The 14,342-nt window shown below is 41.3% G+C and overlaps 1 protein-coding gene and 1 long non-coding RNA gene across 2 annotated transcripts in view; one reads left to right on the plus strand and one right to left on the minus strand.

Moving 5' to 3' along the window:
* Window positions 1-14,342, minus strand: part of LOC311065171 (limbic system-associated membrane protein-like) — a gene marked incomplete at its 3' end in the record, with an annotated part of 292,933 nt that overhangs the window by 88,286 nt on the left and 190,305 nt on the right. The gene's annotated exons all lie outside the window — the stretch shown is intronic.
* LOC311064077 overlaps window positions 13,763-14,342 on the plus strand; it is a 767-nt gene continuing 187 nt past the window's right edge. Inside the window, exons 1-2 of the long non-coding RNA XR_014602669.1 lie at window positions 13,763-13,844; window positions 13,963-14,033. This is a non-coding gene — a long non-coding RNA (uncharacterized lncRNA). The remainder of the gene's footprint in view (window positions 13,845-13,962; window positions 14,034-14,342) is intronic.

Raw genomic sequence — 14,342 nt, forward strand, 5'->3', positions numbered from 1 at the left:
GAAGCCCCACAACACGGTTTCACCTACATGTATGAAAATTGGTACACACCTGTATCATGTCCCGACTTACAAAAAAATATTTTGGACCCATGACCTAAACCCAACAGGAAGTCAGCCATTTTGAATTTATTGTGGCGTTTTAGCACATTTTATGCCACTTTCACAGGTTGTAATGTAAAGAACTCCCCCTAGGAAGATGGTCTGATCCACCTCAAACTCGCTAAGCATACACAAAAGACCTTAACGATGAAAAGTTATCAAAAGCGTGAGTTTTCATAAAACGGCGTGACCGCCAAACTTCCAAACACCAAACAGGAAGTGAAAATAGCCGATCTACAAGGTCAAGTTTTTCTTTATTTTTGATTGTCTAGCCACTTGTAAGTGGCCTCATTGGACTCGGTTTAGAGTCCTTGTTCTTCATTCGGTTACTTAGCTCTGCCCCCTCTTTTGATTGGTCCATATTTGATAGTTCCTATTTTTTGCTATAACTTTTGAACGGCTTGTCGTAGCCACTTGTGAAATGCCTCATTGTACTCTATTTAAAGTCCTTGTCTTTCATTGATGTTACATAGCTCCGCCCCCTCTTCTGATTGGTCGATATTTGATAGTTCCTATTCTTGCTATTCTAAATGTTTTATCCCACAATTTTTGTAACCAGTGCCAATTGCCTATGTAATCCTGGGCACTACTCTCCCTCTGCCAGCCCAGAGCTGAGCTCATGCCTCCTTCAATGCATGAGGAGCTAGCAAGCCGCTTCTTATTACCTGACGGGGGCGGCCATAGCTGAATGGTTAGTGAGCCCGCCTAGGAAGCCAGAGGCCCTGGTTGCTCCAGGTTCGATTCCAGGCCAGGTCAGCATATGTGTCGATGAAATGAAATTTGTCCCTGAGCAAGACTCTTAACCCCTAATTGCTCACAGGTTCTCATTGGAAACAAGACCGCAAGGACTTTCATGAACGACCTGTTAAAAGGAATTATCCTTATCCTTATGACAGGGGGGAGTTTCCCCAGTTGGACGTAGCGCGTGGAAGGAGCACATTATTCCAAACAGTTCCTTTCCATCATGTTTTTTGTGAGGGTACCTACCCTAGGGGACACGGAGAGAACATGCAAACTCCACATAGAAAGGCCCTTTCGCCAACCCCACCTAGGGTATGGGCACTGATGACACGGAGGACAGGACACGCCCCCCCCCCAGCGCCCACAGCGTTCCTGGCGGGAATCAAACCCAGAACATTCTAGCTGTGAGGCAACAGCACTACCGACTGCGCTACCGTGCCCCTCTTGCTATAACTTTTGAACAGTTTGTCGTAAAGACTTTGCGTCAGAGTTGTGTCACTTGATTAGGTTGAGAGTCCTTGTCCTTCATTGGAGCTACTTTGCTCTGCTCCCTGTTCTAATTGGTCTTTATTTAACCCTAACGTGGACAGAGGTGCGAGGGCCCGGTGATCGCTGCTTGCAGCTTTAATTATGTTTTGTTTTACATCGTCATACAAGAGTGTCGCACAACAGTAACAAAAATTGCCAATCCACACCATCACAATGCCTCACATTCGTTACTGCCAATTTTTATTAGGCAAAAGAATGTAAAACAACACAGTTACATTTATAATGCTTTTGTCTAAAAGGTCCGGCCAAAAAAGTCCTTGCGGACTTGTTTCCGTTGGGGTCCTTGAATTAATTTCATAGACATATATAGTAGCAACCAAACAGTTCAAAAATCAGCATAAAAATACAGAGAAAAAAAAAATACCACTATGTACTGTACAAAAAAAGCATGAGAAAATAAAAAATATATACAGAAAAAAAAAAGTCACACCCAGTGTGAAGTGGGCGGTGTAACATGACTCACTTTAAAAAAAGGATAAATTACTTTTTTTAAAGTCCATACTGCTATTTATAGGGCTGCACATGTGTCATGTGTTTCGCTAGCCAATCACAGTCCTGAATTTGCAAAGTCAGCCAATCACATTACAGTTAGTGGTGATGACACTAGCTGTAATGTGATTGGCTGACTTTGCAAAAGTATCGATTTGCATTAACAATGGAAGGGTTAGGGGGTATACAAATCTTTTGGTCGGTGTCCAAAACTCACTTATAGGGGGCGGCTACACCGCCCCAAAAAGGGGGGCCAAACAGTTCAAAAATCAGCATAAAAATACAGAGGAAAATAAAAATGATATACAAAAAAAAGCATGATGAAATAAAAAATCACACCCAGTGTGAAGTGGGCGGTGTGTGGTCATCACAACATGACTCACTTAAAAAAAACATAAATGTGTTTTTTTAAGTCCATAGTTTATGGGAGTCTGGTGAGACGACGGGCACATATTGCCTGGCTCACCAGACTCCCCACTTTTTAGTTTGGCCAGCCCATTAATACTTTTGTTTGGTTAGGACATTTATTTAGGTCTTTGGATTAGGTTCATTTCTATTGCTACCCTCCTGGTATATTTATCATTCTGGTTCTCAAGAATAAACATCATTGACCTTGTTTATCTGAATTTAAAATAAATGTTAATGCAAATTAGACCTGATTTGTGTCCTGTTATTATGTTATGGTCGCTGGTGTTCGAGCCAAGTGTAGTGGCCGTAACATACTCAAACTAGTTCAGTATTCATAGGGCTGCACATGTGTCATGTGTTTCGCTAGCCAATCACAGTCCTGAATTTGCAAAGTCAGCCAATCACATTACAGCTAGTGGTGATGACACTAGCTGTAATGTGATTGGTTGACTTTGCAAAAGTATCGATTGTCATTGACTGTGGAAGGGTTAGGGTTGTAGACTGCGTTGTAGACTATTGGCCAATCACGGTGCAGGATTGGTCAGTGTCCAAACCTCACTTATAGGGGGCGGTTACACCGCCCCAAAAATATGTACAAAAAAGGGGAGGGGGGGGGGTCGTCTGTCTACAGGGAAACTGGTACTAGCTCCTCTGGTCTGTGGGTTTTATAAATATTGAACCAATGAAAAGTATTAACAAGAGCTTGAGACTAAATAATAATTCAGTGTAATTGGTAAGACCTGTGAAGGAAGTATCTCAAGTCCAATTTCTTTCTTTCTATTGGATCCATTGGAACACAGGTTCATTATTATTATAAAAATAAAAATAAGTCCCATTTCCTGAAAAGGAAAAGTTTTGGACATACACGGTTTCTGAAGCAAAGTCACCTGGGCCCCGACCTGTCACCCCCCCCTTACAGCTCTGGGTGTGTGGGAGGGATGACTGATGCAGCCAGGTAGGCCGGAGGGCAAATGAAAGTCTCTCAACCCGATTGCCCCACCTGCCATGACAGGACAGACAACAAAGCCATTTAAATGCATCAGGAATAAATACAGTTTGAAGCGAAGAAGGGGGCGACACGAGAGAGATTGAAGTCCTACCTTCGAGGGGTTTCTCTCTCTTTAGACAATAAGAGAGTATTTGTGTGTGTGTGTGTGTGTGTGTGTGTGTGTGTGTGGTGTGCGTGTGAGTGTGAGAACACAAACTTTTAGAAGTAAGCCTAGCCTACACATATCACAATTTTCTCCGAGTTGCAGCCATAGACTGTATAAAATGAATGGACAGCGTCACGCCATTGGTTTCTACAGACCGTAAATGAAGCCGATTGTTCAGGAATGTGCAATCCGCCATCTTTAATATATACCAAAGGACACGTCGGAAATAAAACACTATTGCTTGAGACCAGACATGTGACCAAAGCGGGGGCGGGTCAACCAGACATGTGACCAGGGAACCGGAAAACAATCCCCAAAGAATGCTATTGGTTGGGTAGCTTGTCAATCAAGAGCGGGGGCGGGGAATGAATGCTATTGGTTGTGTAGGTTGTCAATCAAATCATCCCGCCCCTCCTGGAGCATAGCCCACTTTATCGTCAATTTTAAAATAAAGGGGACCATAATTTAGCAAAACGCATATCATGACGATTGAAAGGAGACTTTAAACTAGCGACTGGAAGGATATAGTATTTATGACATTTTTTATTAAGGTAAGAAATTCTAGTCTAAAGTTTGTCAAAAACCCATCCGCTTACAATGAGAGAATATTCTTTCTGACACCTGCAGGGGTAAAACAGCGCCATACAGGTCATTCATATGAACCGTCTCTCTTCCGTATCGGCTTCAATGTAAATATGTCAGGCTGGCCCCTTGGTTGCAGCACAGAGAAAAGAGAGGAAACTAGAAAAAGTGCTCCTCGGAGCACAGGTCTCCGCCAGGTCAGGTAGGCTATTGTGGCCTCCTGGTGGCACTATAATAGGCCAACGTGAAAAGGGTGCCATTTCTTCTTAGGCCTTGCACGACAATCGGACACTGACTGCATTCATGATTTGAGGCATTTTGTTAAAAACATTTGTTTCGCTAAATTAGACCTGCTGGTGTCGCTATAACAGGCCAATGTTAAAAGGGTGGCATTTGTTCCTCAACATAGTGTGAATGTGCGTGCAAAGTTTGACCGCAATCGTACAGTGCGTTCATGATTTGCAGAATTTTGTTCAAAACAAGCCAATAATGCAAACTTTAGATGTCAATCTTAGCCAATCAGTATAGAATATGAAAAATCAAACACATCCATTGTGATCACATGACTATAGAGATCATGTGTACCGATTTACGTGAAATTTGGATAAAATTGGAAGGAGTAGTATAAAATAATGTGTTTTACATAAGTCGGCCTCCTGGTGGCGCTTTAAAAGGCAGATGTGAAAAATGCAGGGAAAAGGTTTTTGCTTGACCTCTAGGGAGTGTGCATACAAAGCTTTACACAGATTGGTGCAGTTATAGGTAAAAACACAAATCGGCCTGTTATAGCGCCACGATGAGGCTGATTAGAACATTTTAAAATGGTAGTTCTTCCTCTGCCTAATGGGAATATGCATGCAAAATTTCACAGAAATTGCATGCTGTGTTCATGATTTGACGCATTTTGTTCAAACCGGAGCACTCCTGCAAACTTTGGAAGACATTTTTAGCCAATCAGGATGGAATATGAGAAATCTGAAAGACCCGTTTTGTTTAATGACTATAGAGATACTGTGTACCGATTTGCGTGATTTTTGGACAAAATCTGTAGAAGTACTGTCAAAAAATATGTTTTGCACAAATCGGCCTCCTGGTGGCGCTATAAAAGGCCCATGAGAAATATTTGGTGCAGAAGTTCTGAATTGGCATCCAGGGAGTGTGTGTGTGCACAGTTTTGCTGCGATCAAGCCAACGGTGCCGGAGATTAGCTGGTCACAGACGGACGGACACACGGACACACGGACGGTCTCTCGCCATGCCTTTCGGCCTGGCAGAGACAAAAAACATACAACTAGAAAAAGTGCTCCTCGGAGCACAGGTCTCCGCCAGGTCAGGTAGGCTATTGTGGCCTCCTGGTGGCGCTATAATAGGCCAACGTGAAAAGGTTGCCATTTCTTCTTAGGCCTTGCACGACAATCGGACACTGACTGCATTCATGATTTGAGGCATTTTGTTAAAAACATGTTTCGTTAAATTAGACCTGTTGGTGGCGCTATAACAGGCCAATGTTAAAAGGGTGGCATTTGTTCCTCAACATAGTGTGAATGTGCGTGCAAAGTTTGAGCGCAATTGGACGGTGCGTTCATGATTTGCGGAATTTTGTTCAAAACAAGCCAATAATGCAAACTTTAGATTTCAATCTTAGCCAATCAGTATGGCATATGAAAAATCAAACACATCCGCTGTGATTACATGACTATAGAGATCATGTGTACCGATTTGCGTGAAATTTGGATAAAATTGGAAGGAGTAGTATAAAATAATGTGTTTTACATAAGTCGGCCTCCTGGTGGCGCTATAAAAGGCAGATGTGAAAAATGCAGGGCAAAGGTTTTTCCTTGACCTCTAGGGAGTGTGCATACAAAGTTTTACACAGATCGGTGCAATTATAGGTAAAAACACGAACCGGCCTGTTATAGCGCCACCATGAGGCTGATTTGAAAAATTTCAAATGGTAGTTTTTCCTTGGCCTAATGGGAATGAGCGTGCAAAATTTCACGGAAATTGCATGCTGTGTTCATGATTTGAGGCATTTTGTTCAAAACGGAGCACTCCTGCAAACTTTGGAAGATATTTTTAGCCAATCAGGATGGAATATGAGAAATCTGAAAGACCCGTTTCGTTTAATGACTACAGAGATACTGTGTACCGATTTGCGTGATTTTTGGACAAAATCTGTAGGAGTGCTGTCAAAAAATATGTATTGCACAAATCGGCCTCCTGGTGGCGCTATAAAAGGCCCATGAGAAAAATTTGGGGCAAAGGTTCTGAATTGGCATCCAGGGAGTGTGTGTGCACAGTTTCGCTGCGATCAAGACAACAGTGCCGGAGATTAGCTGGTCACAGACGGACGGACACACACACACACGGACACACGGACACACGGACGGACGGACGGGGTGGAAAACATACTCTCTCGCCAGGCCGAAAGAGACAACAAGCAATACGCTGTAATAAATGAAAGGTAGCTTCTCTGCTATTCTCTGCTAGCTCCATTAACATTGGCTCAGCACATATATGTAATGGTGGCATATTACAAAATATATATATTACACATGTAATAATTAAGCTCTTACTAAATAAAGTACACCGTCAGATTGAAGCTAAAAGCCAACACATTTATATGTATTAGTCCATGGGCCCAGGTCAGAATTTTCACTAATCAGGGACACTCAAGGTGGCAAATTCTAGTTTGGTATTTTGAAAAGGTCTATATCCCTAGATAATATTTCAACATGATAACCCTTCCCAAGTAGTAGCTTAGTCCTAGTTATCAGCCTTCAATGACACCAACCATAGATCCAAAGAATGAAAAAATCGCCTAACCTTTTTTGAATAGAACATGTCATACAGAGGGAAAAAAACATTATTCAATCTCTTACATTCACTTATTTAACCACATGAACCCTAGCATGCCTATTCTGGGGCAAACATTCAGCAAATGGCATGTCTACAAGCTCACAACACTTCACGTTGTGATACGATGTGAACAGCATTTTCACTAATCGGGGTCACTCAAGTGCAACATTTGCAAAATCTAGTTTTGTATTTTGAATAGGTCTATATCCCTAGATGATATTTGATCATATTCCCTCAGTAAAATGAAGATAAATGACTTCAAGGTCAAAGCCGATGACACAATCATCACTAGCAAAGAAGAGATTACCTATTTGGGATGTATTCTTGACAAACACCTGACAGGTGAAAGCATGGCAACAAAGGTGTTCAAAGGAGTAAACCAGAGAACCAGATTTATGGGCAGAGTTTCCTCTTTTGTCAACCCTCAGGCACTCAGGACCCTCTCTGGGGCCCTGATTCAGCCCCTTTTTGACTATGCTAGCTCCTCTTGGTACTCCAACACCTCAGTGTCACTGAAGACTAAGCTTCAAACCTCCCAAAACAAACTTCTACTTCTCGGACTGGGGCCCATGACCCACCTCTCTCCCACTCACTTTGCCAGCCTAGGCTGGCTCAGGGTGGAAGACAGGGTTATACAATTAAAAATGGGACTGGTCTTCAAAATTGTAAATGCAGATTTGCCCGAAATGCCCCCTATACCTGCATATCTGTATAAGTACCTCGAAAAAGTTAGTGACACCCACAGTCACAAAACTAGAGGGAGCGTAAACAACAATCTGGTAACACCCACCCATAAAACAAACATGGGCAAATTCTCCTTCTATAGCACTGCCACCAAGGAATGGAATAGTCTAACCCCATCCCTCAAAAAATGCAGTTCGCTGGGCTCATTCAAAACAGCCCTAAAAACTCATCTTTCTGGAGGCCTAAAGAGGAGCTAGTACCAGTTTCCCTGTAGACAGACGACCCCCCCCTCCCCCTTTTTTGTACACACTTTTTATTTTGATCATGTTTTGTTTTGTATATATTTCATTATTTTCCCATGACCTTTTTTGTACATAATGGTATATATTTTTTTCCCCTCTGTATTCTTATGTTGATTTTTGAACTGTTTGGTTGCTACTATATATGTCTATGAAATTAATTCAAGGACCCCAATGGAAACAAGCCCGCAAGGACTTTTTTGGCCGGACCTTTTAGACAAAAGCATTATAAATGTAACTGTGTTGTTTTACATTCTTTTGCCTAATAAAAATTTCAATCAATCAATCAATCAATCATGATAGCCTTTCCCAAGTGGTAGATTAGTCACAGTTATCAGTCTTCAAAGACACCAACCATATATTCAAATAATGAAGAAAGCGTGCCACTTATTTTTAACAGAATATGTGATACAGAGGGGGGGGGGGGGGTAATTTTCTCTCTTTCATTCACTTTAATAATAATAAAATAATAATAATAATAGTAGCTTGAATGTATATGGCGCCTTTCAAAAACAATGAACAACCAACAGCCAAACTAACAAAACAACAAACAACTATATGCCATAAGCCGTGTCTTTTCACGACACACAGCCTTAAGAGTCCAGTGTTGCATGAGCATGGAGCAGGAGCATGACCAATCCCTATTGGGAGAGAGTTCGACAGAGCCTTCAGAACAAGGTTCAGAACATGGTTCACTTGTTTGCCTTAGGGACAGAGAGGAGGTCCAAGTCTGTGGACCACAGGGTCCGTGACAGAGTCGGTTTATGGAGTAGGCTTGAGAGGTACTTTAATCAATGATCATCATCATCATCATCATAACTGTCATACCAATATCAATTCTTCAGTATTCGTCATCGTCATCATTATCATCATCATAATCAATCAGTTCCACTTCATCTTCCTCCTCTTCCTTCTGGTTTGTAGCTTGCACATTTCTGTGCACTTTAATTTGTTGGCAAGGCAGGAACAGTCTGGAAACTTGCAGGTCCGTACACACTTGCAGGCCATAAGTTCCAGGACAGCCATTGGTGCTGAGGCTGACAGGCTGGTGGTAAATGCTAAATGGTGCATTTATATAGCGTTTTTATCCAAAGCGTTTTACATAGATTGTACGTTACATTCACCCATTCACACACCGATGGCGGAGGAAACCATGCAAGGCACCAAACTGCTCAGAGAAATTAGGGGTTCAATATCTTGCTCAAGGACACTTCGACACTAACTCTGGGGGAGCCCGGGATCGAACTAGGAACCTTGCGGTTTCCAGTTCACTCTACCCGGCCACTCTACTCCTGAGCCACTGCCGCCCCATGGTGGTGCATGTGGAGTGGGCTGTTCATGTGAAACAGTGCAAGAGAGTTGTCATAGTCTCCAATGACACACACACCTTCACATTACTGCTATACTACACCCCATATACTTACTTCCAAGCACTGAGGATGAAGGAGATCTGGCAGCAGTATGGCACTGGTGAGAAGCGGCGCATTCTCCCACTGCATCAAGCAGTCTCTCATCTTGGAGCACCACTAGCCAAGACAGTGTTCAAGGCACATATCCTGACTGGAGATGACTGCATGAGTAAGGTGGGGACCAAACATGCAGCTCTGGCTTTTGACCCAGTGCAATATCTGACAATCTTTGGAGAGGCAGACACCTTGACCGAACAAGACACAGCGTTGACAGAGAAGTACTTGGTGCGTGTCTGGGCAGGGTCCAGTTCAAGTACAACAGCAAGACATTTGATGACCTCAGGGTAGAAAACTATACCTGTGCCAGTGCTGGAATGGATGCTCTCCCTCCCACAAGTAGTGTGATCAGAGGCCACATCCAAGGTGTCTTTCTGGTGCATAGGGCTTGCGACCTGTTGCGACAGCCAAGGAACCTCAGGCAAGACTAGCACCAATGGAACATGGATGGGAGGAGCACTTTGGTACACTCCTGCCATCTAAGTGTCTGAAGGCCTTACCACCAAGTCTGCTCACAGCATGCAAGTATTCAGGCAAGTGTGACACTCGCCGATGTTGGTGCCGTGCTGCTGGAGTTCCATGCATCATATTCTGCCATGGAAACATTTAAAATCCATCCTGTAAAAGTCCATCACACTAACCAGCATGCACACATATGGTGCACTTTGAGAGGAATTGTTATTTGATTTTGAGTTACGATTTTATTTGTATGTCTTTTGTTAGAAATAAAACAAATCATTATTGAAAAAAAATACAATGAAAGTTATTGAGTAATTGAGTTATTGAAAAATTGCATTGACTTACATATTTCAATGACAAGATGCTCCTTAACACTCGCAAGACTGAGGTTTCATTTATACCTACACAGCCTGAAATACGATCATTTTGATCCCCAAATAAGGCTATCCTATTGGCTACTGTCTCACCTCTGTGCTCCAGACCAGCTCACAGCTTCTCCCCCAAACCGTGGGGGGTTCCATTGTCTTCTAAATAGCCATTAACATCTCAATTGCACTCTGCTCAGTCAGTGAACCCACATAATGTTGTTGTTGTAGGCAGGCACAAACATTATAAAATAGTAATGTAGTATATATATATATATATATATATATATATATAAAATAGTATTATAAAATGTAATGGTAACTGCAGATTCTGTATGTAAAGTCTTTATAAAAAAAAGCGTATAAAACAGCGCAATCTGTAGCGTCACATTAAACTCTTCAGTGAAACATGGAGCCTATATGAACGCTGAAGCCACTGTCTACTTACGTGACTATCTCCATTGTCCAAAACACATGGATATCTCTTGACAAACCAATATTAGTATTATTCATAATAATACTATTCACATTATTTGCCTATTATGCCTAAGCGTAAGTAAAGCGTCTCCTTGAACCTTCTATCATCACTTTCCACGTCGCTGACAACAGCGCAACACGTGAACACGTTCCCAGCTAGCAGATCGGCGTTGCAACCGACGTCAGGCCGGCCTGGACAGAGCGGGCCCCGCCGAGCGGAGGCTCACCCTCCTCAGGCCCTCCTCACGCCGGAGATGTCTCGCTCACCGAAATGTCCGGCGGAGTAGCATTTTAGAAGAGTCTGCGGCGGTCTGCAGCCAGCGTCACGACGTCCTGACGCTGTTAATGCCACGCTTTGAATTTTCCCTATACAAAGTGGGGTCCAGGGACCACTATGGGTCTTGAGGGAGTTCCAGGGGGTCCCCAGCTAAATGATAGGAAGGAACCAAATGGACCCTTATGGGTCTGTAAGTAAAAGTGTATATATGGAACCAAATGGACCCGTGAAACGTGTACGTTATACGTGTTTCAGAGTTAAATTAACAATGATTTTAATTAAAGATAAAGATTAATTTGGGTCCCAAAGATAGAAATGCCATTGGACTGGGGTCCCTGAAATTAAAGTGGGTGAACATCACTGCTATCACTTCATTTTCCCTGCTATCACAGCACAGAAATAATCCAAATATACAAATTCAACACCATTAAAAAGTGAAACGTAAAACTATTTATATAAACTCTGTCTCTCTGTATGGGTCTGTAAAGCTATATTTTTGCTACAGTCGTATGACAGTTGCACAAATAAAAAATAAGAACATTTTGGCAGCTTCCCTGCTGTATCTGAGTATGCTGACCCCTGATGTACATGAAATAATGCAGTAAAGACTTTTTGTCCCTCTTTTTTTTTATTAGAAAAAGGCACAGAGATAATCCAAATATACAAATGACATTATCAAAAAAGTCAACAAGTAAAACTATATAAAAAAGTAGTCCAAATTAAACACTATCAAAAAAGTCAACAAGTAAAACTATAAAAAAAGTAGTCCAAATTAAACACTATCAAAAAAGTCAACAAGTAAAACTATAACATTTTTTTTTTGGCCATTTCCCCCCCTAAACCTGAAGCCATTTGTAATCGTGTATATTAATGTTATTTAGTGTTCAAAACAAAATAAGGTGACCTCAGTAATAATACTGATAATAGTACTACTGAATAATTCCAAGGATGAATTGCTCCTCAGTTGTTGTTGTTTTTTTAGCTTTGTTGTTTTTATTATTCTTATTCTGTTGCTATTATATTTATTCCTTGCATTGTTAATTCTAATTTAGAGTTGATGTATTTGCTTATTTAAAACAAAATATATATAATGTGTCTTATTATTGTCTTATTATTATTATTATTATTATTATTATTATTATTATTATTATTATTATTATTATTAAGTTGTTTAATTCATTATTAGCACTAAACATACTTTATTTAGGCCTTACAGCAGGAACTCAATATACTCCAGTTCAGTAGGTGGCGATATACACCGGATATACGCAACGGATGTTTACATCAAATCACTGACCAGTGTTGCCATATTTTGCGAGAGACATAAGCAGCCAGGTCTATGAAAACAAGCCCAAAACTGTGTATTGCTGGCTATAGTCATGTGGTGACTATAGGCCACATGGCCTAGACATGTATATATATATATAATTGAAAATAGCCGATGTACAAGCTCACAACGCGTCTTCAAACAAACCCAAAGTCGCTTATAATAAGCAGACATGGCAACACTGACTACAGCTCCATTCCTAGGACATCCGGTTGCTAGTACTGCCTCGTCCCTTCTCGACGGAGGGAAAAAATACCGCTGATATATCGATCCTTTTCCTCCGGGGAAATGTAATTTAAAGGTTAGTGTATTAGCCTACTATTTTTTTGTATCTGTGTGGATGTATGCCTGCTGTGTGTTGTCTAAATATCTCGTTTTAGAAATGTTTGACTGTTTAATTGTTTACATGTTAGCGTGCTAGCTGGCTAGCACGCTAACCGATTAGACTTTTCTTGGTTGCTACCCACATTACTTTTAATCACGTCACAGAGTTATGATACTAACTGTTGATCGATGGATTAGGTAGGCATATCTTTGTTATGGATACTTGTACTTATTTTATTTATATAGATCGCCGAGCTCATGTTAGCTGAAGGCTAGAATAAGGCAGAATTAAGCTAAAAGCTTACACACACACACGAAAGGCTGCTCGTTTTCTTAATTATTTTGCTTTACATTAAATGAACTGGCTGCTGAAAATAGCCAATCTACAATCTTATGCCACAGCCGAAATCTTAAATGTATTTTTTTCCTTCTCTTTTCTTTGTCTCTATACAGCATAACCTCCAGGTTAGCATCATGGAACCCAGCTGTACCATTTTGGACAAGAGGAGTTGTCCTCAGGTATGAAGGCACAAGGCAACGATTATATATTTTCATCGTGGAGTTCTGATGTTGCTGAGCCTTTACATAAAATAAAACAACAAACATGACTTTATTAAACACTGGTTAGCAGCTAAATGCGGGCCCCAGAACATGTTAAGACCCTGCATTGATATTAGTATGTTACTGTTTGTAGTTTTTTCCTAACTAGTTTTCCCCCTAACAAAGGAAATAAATTCACCATGGGACAATGGCGCTTGGATCGTCAACACATTTCTATAGCTACAGTAATGCTAAAACTGGGCCTTACTGTATCTGCATGACACACAGACTCGATGCAACTCGATGCAAAACATCTCAGATAGAATTGCCACTAAATGAGGACCTAAATGTATAACTGGGTGTCTGACATTAAAATGACAACATCACAGTCATGCTTAGAATATTACTTTTATTGGCTGTCTAATTTATCTCCCTTCTCTCTCTCAGGTGGCGTTCTGGGTTGCTGCTGTGCTTTTAATTGTAACTGTCCAACCCTCCCTGAGAACACTTTGTGTGTCCAAATTCTCTCTACCAGGTATTAACTAGTCTAGTCCATCTGTTTTGTACCAATCTACAAGCAGTTGTGCGATGGAGCATGATACGGCTTTGATTGTGTCTAACCCTTCTCTTTTTCTTTTTCATTTTCTTTCTTTCTCAGATGTTTCTGCTTGTCATTTCCTGCGTCACAGCAGTGGGGATGAAGAGATCGAGGAGCATCTGTGATGACCAAGCTTATAAAACCATGGTAGGTTTAACATGAGTCTAGAAGTAATGTGCAGCATAACAGTATAAAGTAGAGCCTGACTAAAAAAACAAAAACGGTTCGATTACTTACACACTCTCCCTGTGTCTGTATGTTCCAGACGCAGCGCTGTTTGACCTGGTGAGGGCAGTGACCACATTCAAGAACCTCTTGGACCTCACGTTTTGCAAGGTAAGGGTGTGACAACACAGTTATCCAAAAATAGCCAATCTACAAGTTCACAGCACGTCACATTTATTTCACCATAAATCCCTGAACCCTCTTGTAATCTCTGTCATGATAGTTGAACATTATGTGAAAATTACAAGTTACATTGTAGGCCTGGTGTTGGTGTGGAAATTTAGTGAGGCATTAGAAGAGGGGAACTGATCAATGTATCAAGGGTTTCTACACACTGAGTTAAATTAACATACATTTCACTATATAAATTGGGGTCTCAGAGATAGCCATGCCATTAACAGGGTCTGTAGACCTAATGCA

The sequence above is a fragment of the Gymnoscopelus microlampas genome, assembly GCF_963454915.1.
Source record: "Gymnoscopelus microlampas genome assembly, chromosome: 17".
NCBI classification, from domain to species: Eukaryota; Metazoa; Chordata; class Actinopteri; order Myctophiformes; family Myctophidae; genus Gymnoscopelus; species Gymnoscopelus microlampas.